Genomic DNA, 6,680 nt, shown 5'->3' on the forward strand with positions numbered 1-6,680 from the left:
TCTCCAGCCTAAACGTACGTCTTTGTTCACATGCGAAGAGTGTTTTCCAGTTCAACTTGCTGCTTTATGTCTAAAAGTCCATCAGGGTAATTGCAACTCGCCTCTCCTAGGTTAGACATGCTGAGGTTTTTTTGGGGGTATTTTTCAGTCTTTACTAAAGTAGGTTCTTCATTAATCTGTTTCTCTTAAGTAGCTTAAAAATAATCATTAGCTCCTTCAGGAGCCAGGGTTTAAAACAAACAAACAAAAAAAAAGTGCAGGATTTGAGGAGGGTGTGATTTGAATTTCTTGAATGTGTGGAACTAGCATTTCTGCTTAACATCCTTTAGAAAGACAATGTCCCTGCATTCCCTCTGTACACGGGACTCAACAGCACAAGTTTGGGTTCATGAAGAAAGTTAGGTGGTTTTTTCCATTTTGTGATTTTACTGCCTTCTGCTGGTCAAAGATGATCAGACTGAGTTTAATTTTTTATAATCAGCACATGGTTGTAGCTCATGATCTAAAATTAAGCTTCAGTACAAATACCAACAATAAATGTTTTGTGTATTTCATGTTGGTTTTTGTTATGTAATCTCGTGGGTATTTTTTACATAGTAAGGTCCATCAGTAAAGAGAATCTTAGGTATTTATGTGCAAAACAGACATCTTGTTCCAAAGGTCTAGCAATTGGAGTGGGGATGTAGGAGGTCACTTTTCCAATCTTTCCCCCGCCTTTCAGCTCACTGCTTGCCCTTGCTAACAGCATTTAATTTCTGTGTTCCTGTAAATCAGCCATAGCAATCCTCATCTCTTTCAGGAATCAGACTCTAGCAGCAAGCATCTCTGTATAGCAGAATTATAGTAATAACACTACCATGATAAAATTTTAAAAATCCTGAAGCATGGTTACATGTAGTTACTGGTCCTTTTCAAAACTGAAAAGGAGAGCTGATACACAGAAAGTGGCACATGCATTATATATGTCTTTATATTCCAAGCAAAGATAAAGATTTAAAAATAAAAACCATGTTGCTGTTTGTACTAAACTCATGAAAGACTGTGGCCCCACAATAGTGGGTAATCTGTCAGTGCAGAAGGAAACAGACCTTCTGCCTGCAGAATTTTATGACCTGTTTTAGGAATAATAGTTCTTTAAAGTTTCATCTTTGCTTTTATTCTGAAAGACAAAGATGAATGTGCTTGTCTGTTTGCGTATGGTCTTGAATATTGAGAGCTGAGTAGCTTACGTGGCTTGGATTTGGCTAAATGTTGAACAAAGAATTATTCAGTTGATCAAATGAAATGGCTGTTCCCTTGCCTGAAATTAGTTGCCTGCACCTTCCTGCTCTGAAATTTAATAACCATGCCCTGATTTGATAGGCCACACAATATGCCATCTGGATATACATTGTAAATCCCTCAGGCAATCAGGTTATGAGAATGAAGATATTTATTTTCTGCTTTTCGCATCAGTCAGATCATGCAAAACAAAGCTTTGACTGCAGAATAATTACCATAAATAACTATCTGTAATGAGAGAGTATTCTTCGCATTTACTAATTCCTATTTCTGTAGAAAACATTTGCAGAGGGAGTGGGAGAGAACGTATTGCATTCAACAAACTTGTAACAAATGCCACAGAGTTTATACTTTGAACATCTGAATGGCATAAAGGCCATGCAAACCATCTTTGAGCTCCATTTGTGCTAAATTAATATAGTACTAGTAAGGAAATATTTAAAATCTGTGTTCATGGAAAATATAATTTCTCTCTGCCTTTTTTAATAGGTAAACCAAGCAGGTAACACCAAGAGGCAATGTCAGGAAGATTAAAAATTAGGGAATATTCTCTCAGCTTTATGGATCTTAGAGATAGCATGGTTACACAACATTTACCCACCAAATACTGCAGAAAGCTAACACTGAATTGCTGGGCAGTCACGGGAATGAAGCTTCTACTCCTGTATCTGCCACCAGCCTACGAGATTGCCTCTGGGAAGTCATCTAAGCGTTCATCAATAATCTGCAATATATTTAGAAAAGCCGGTTAAACATTTGGCCGACAGTATGTACTTTCCAAAACACCCGTTTTTTCTGTTGTCTAAATAGAGTAGACCTTGGGTCAAGGAGCTATAGAGAAGGGAATTTTTCCTCATTTATTTTTAGTTTGATTTCCTAGGGAAGTAAGCCATCTGTGATCTGTTTCCCTCTGGAAAGTTTTGAAACTGCTGTGCAATTTAATCAAGTTTGCAGAGCCTCAGAGCTGCTAAATACCTCCAGTTTTTGAGGAAATAGCTGCTGAGGTAAAAAGACACCCTGGAATAGGATAAAGGGAGAACACTGGCTTCCAGGCTGGGTTAATTCTGCTGCTCACAGAACTACTTGTTAAAATAGGTTATGACAATGTTGCTCCCAGCCATTTAAGAACAGAAAACCTCAGACGTGCTTGTGGAAGGGTTGCTTGTGCATAGCAACACTACTGGAAATAGAATGGTTATATAAATGATACAGAGCTTTCTAAAGATGAGAACCATTATTGCTTAAAAACTAAAAGCTATGACAACTATTTTGTCTCTGAAGCAAACCCATTACTCTAAAACATCACGGGTTTCACAAAGAAGTGGGGATCTTCAGGGTTAATAGTCAATGCATGTGCACTGTAAAGCAACTGAGAAGCATGTATGCTTGAGGGATCCTTTCAGGGAACAAAGGATTCTCCCAGGTTGCTTCCTGAGATGTTCCCACCAGCATGCACAGACGCTGACTCTGCTGTCTGCTGAGGGTGGCCCCAAGGTCCTTCTCCAGACTAGACTCACCTATCTACCCAAGTGTGAATCTGCTCACATGTGCCTGGCATGTCAATCTGCCTGTGGAAGCCATTGGGGCAGTAATTTGTGCACCATCCTTTCAGGCAGTAATGCAGGATGAGAGGGACACTCTGAGCATACCCCCCTCCTGGACTGCTGATTGCTTTTGAGGCATTCTGCTTGTACCAGTTGCTCCATCCAAAACCAGGTTTTCTTACTCTATCCCAGGATTAGGCTAGGGAAGAGGAGGCTCCAGTAGGATACCTGTAAGAATCTGTGCCAAGGCTACCCTTAATTTAAGATTGTAGTTAAGTATCTGGAAGAGAAAATAAAGAGCATATTAGTGGCATTTACAGAGTATTAAACTGGGAGAGATTGAAAGCTGCGTTCAGAGTAGAAACATAAACTACCTGAAAATTATAAACATGAGCAGAAATTAATGGAAGCTCAGTTGGGAAGACTGCAAGTACGTATCTGAGGAGACTGACGTTCATGAACACATCTATTAAAATGAAGAAATCTGAAAGCAATAATACCATGAGTCAAAGAAAAAAGGCAAAACTGAAGCAGACATCAAATACTGCCATATGAAGAAGGGTGCAGAAAGGCAAGTGCAGTTGAGGATTCAAATTTCTATTTCTCCCTCAAAACTAACTCTTCCTGCTGTAGGAGTCTGGCCACCATTCCTCCTGCACCGTCTGCTGGTCTCCCCAGCTGCTCCACCTAAAATGGTGGAGGTACATCCAAGGGAAAGGGAGGAACCAGGCGCTGCTACTGCCTCCCCCATCTTCAAATAGCACTGGTGCCTAAGAACTGCTGTGCTCCTCCCTGGGAGAGGAATCACGATCCTTCTGTGGGTCAGGCTCACAGGCTGGGAAATTTTGCTCCAGGTAGAATGTTTTACACACAGCTGTTTTGCTTCATGTGGTACTTGATATCATTTGATTTGGTATCCAGAACTACAAAGTAGCTCCTTTCCTTGCTGTGAGGATCCCTTGTGATCTGCTGATGTCTGGGATGAAGAACACCATAAAAATGGCCTTTGAAACACTGTACTTCGGGCACCTTGGCTTTACTTCCAGCTTAACTGTCATTAGCTTTTGCTACACCTGGCTTAAGCCATCTATAAAAGAAATAACATGGATGTGAGGGATGAAGTGAAGGCTGCAAGCACTTGGAGGGTCATAGTCCCTTCTTTACTCTCTTAGTTTCTCATTCGCCCTGCAGAATCTGGGCACTGGGCAAACAAGGCTGCTCCTTCTTGCTCTGAGAACACCAGCATCTTCACTCCTGCCATACGTGTCTTGAGAAGATAATTGTGCTTTTAGTTTATGTTACCCATGTGTAGTTCCTTATCTTTAAATACATGATTTGCAAAGAGAGGCAGAGAAGATTTGGCCCTTAAAGAATTTGTTTCGCTTAGCTGCCAGCAGATGGCTCTCTGAATTTGCAGTCCTTTATTTACTACCTTGTTTATTCAATTATGTTGGACACATTTTCAGTGGAAAATGTTTTCAGTGTGTTTGCTTTGAGGAAATTTACATAAGAACAAGGAAGCAATGGACTGAGTAAACAGACCACTAACAAGCAAGACACAGGATTGGTTCACTTTTTGCAAAATGTTTTGTGGCTACAATCCAAAAGATTTTTCTTGTGCAGGACCTAATCCTATAATTATCAGGCTCAATGAGTTAAATCTGTGTTCACAAGATGCATTTACCAAATTTGATTATAACTGAGTAAAACTCATTCTCAATAAAAAAGCATTTTAGTTATGTATTTTAAAGGATGCGTGTGGTTTATGGACAGGTACCCTGGTGAATTGATTGAAATGCTTCTTCATTCACATGCCTTCAGTGTGAGAGACGTTTCATGTATACACGTGGGTGAATAGAGTACTGTGTCTAGGCCATGAACTTTAGATGGGTGTTTAGCCCAAATACAGCTCGCAGAGGTAGACTCCGCTGTTCATTCATCACCTTTTTGTTACATTTATCGGAGAAGACTAAAAGGTGACTTTCAACATGACAGTCCATGTTTTGATAAATTGCTGGGCTTCTCCCCCAGCCCCCAAATTAGCAAGCTAACTAGAAGGGAAATGCAGCAGCTGCAGTGGAGACCATCACCTTTCACAGTGTCCCTCAACTCCCAGCGTAGTCTGTGCTCAGTCTTTGTCGTGATGGAGTACTAATGCGCCCAGGACAAGTGAGGATCATTCCCCAGCTTCTCAGAGACTACTTACCCAGAGCAGCAGATGCTTACTGATGGTGGCTGTGTACATAGGATAACTCCTTTTTGGAGGCAGTGATGTCTTTCAAAGGCTGATGCATTCTGTCGGAATAGGTGTAGAACAAGCTGGGTTTCATCTTTGCTTTCTAAAACATGATGAAGAATGTGTTAAGGCAGATTAACTATTCAGTATCCTCATAGTGCTGATAAAGTTGCAGCTTTTGAATTGGTTACTAGAAACATGTAACCTCTATCCAAACATTAATTTAAATTAAGTTGGGCTGTGTGGAGGTATTAATTGCAGTGTACACAGTCCCTCCACTGAAATTAGTTTTGATTTGTCTTCACCCTCATTCTGAAATACCAGTCACCCTTGAAGGCAATACATATGCACAAATAGCTTCATGAAAAATAAGCAGCCTAACACTCCAAATATAGCATACTATATACTATTGCTATACAAATATAGCAAATATAGCATACTATTTCACCCTAACTTAAAAGAAAGTAGCTCTGTTTTCTACTGCAGGTAAAATTGCCACACAACAGTTGTTTTTGAATCAGAGGAAACTGCTAGCTTCTAAAGAGATGCCTGGAGAAATTTTTTTGGCAGACTGAAATTCTGTGTAGCAGGTCTCTGCGTCTGATAGGTCCCATTCTGCTCTTTGCAAAGCATGAGTTTGTTTCTTCAGACAAAACGTTTCCTTCAATTCTCTTCACTTTTAAGATAAGAAAACAAGAGGCAGAAAGGTTATGTGACTTCAATGCCTGTCAGTGGCAACACTCACCTTAGTACTCAAAATAATACAGCAATGCCACAACATCAATCATACTGACTTGCTAGTGACATGGAGGCAGGGTTTGTTGTTACCATGAATTTTAGTGTTTGGCATTATAATGGTAAAGGACTGCATTTTTTCCCCTTATATTTCTTCACTTCTTCCTTGACTTCTTTTAGTTAATGCTCCACACAGACTGCAAAATTTAGTCAGTCTACAGAAGCTCTTGGTTCTCTTTACAAGGTCACGGGCACATTACTACCACCCTCAGTGATCTCTTACTAGTTAAAGTCACTGGCGCCAACTTTGCAGACTTTTGTTGGGTTGTTACTACATGTAATGAGGAATCTTTCTGTTAGTTTTTCTGAATTTCACTTGTTGATGTTGACTTTTAAATGAATTGAGGGGATTTGTTCATATTTAGACCAATTATATGGAGCAAGCCTATTTATCTGCAAAGCAATACCCTCCCATTGAGAACACATAATACATACTGCAGTTGATAGAGATCTATTTTATATATTTTGTATCTTTGCAATGAAAATACATATTTTGTTTTTATTTTTGAACATAGATATTCCACATGAGATAGGATGGAGTTAGGGTTTTTTTTTCATCTTTGTTGATACTTTTTTACACTTATATGCTTCAACAAGACAAATTTTAAAAATCATTCATAAAGAGGTGGGCTCCTGTCCCCTGTTGCATTTGAACTTTGTAGCCAACTGCAGTGATGATCTGCAATTAGTGCAAAGGCCCTTCACTGTCAAGAAGATACTATTGCCTTAATTTAGAGCTTGATTGCTCCCAGTTTTGTCCTGTTCTTCCAGCGAGGCTGTGGCCTCTGTGGCAGAGCAGGACGTGTCCCCCACCTCAGCCAGCA

Source organism: Phalacrocorax carbo, chromosome 6 (assembly GCF_963921805.1).
Source record: "Phalacrocorax carbo chromosome 6, bPhaCar2.1, whole genome shotgun sequence".
Taxonomy (NCBI): Eukaryota; Metazoa; Chordata; class Aves; order Suliformes; family Phalacrocoracidae; genus Phalacrocorax; species Phalacrocorax carbo.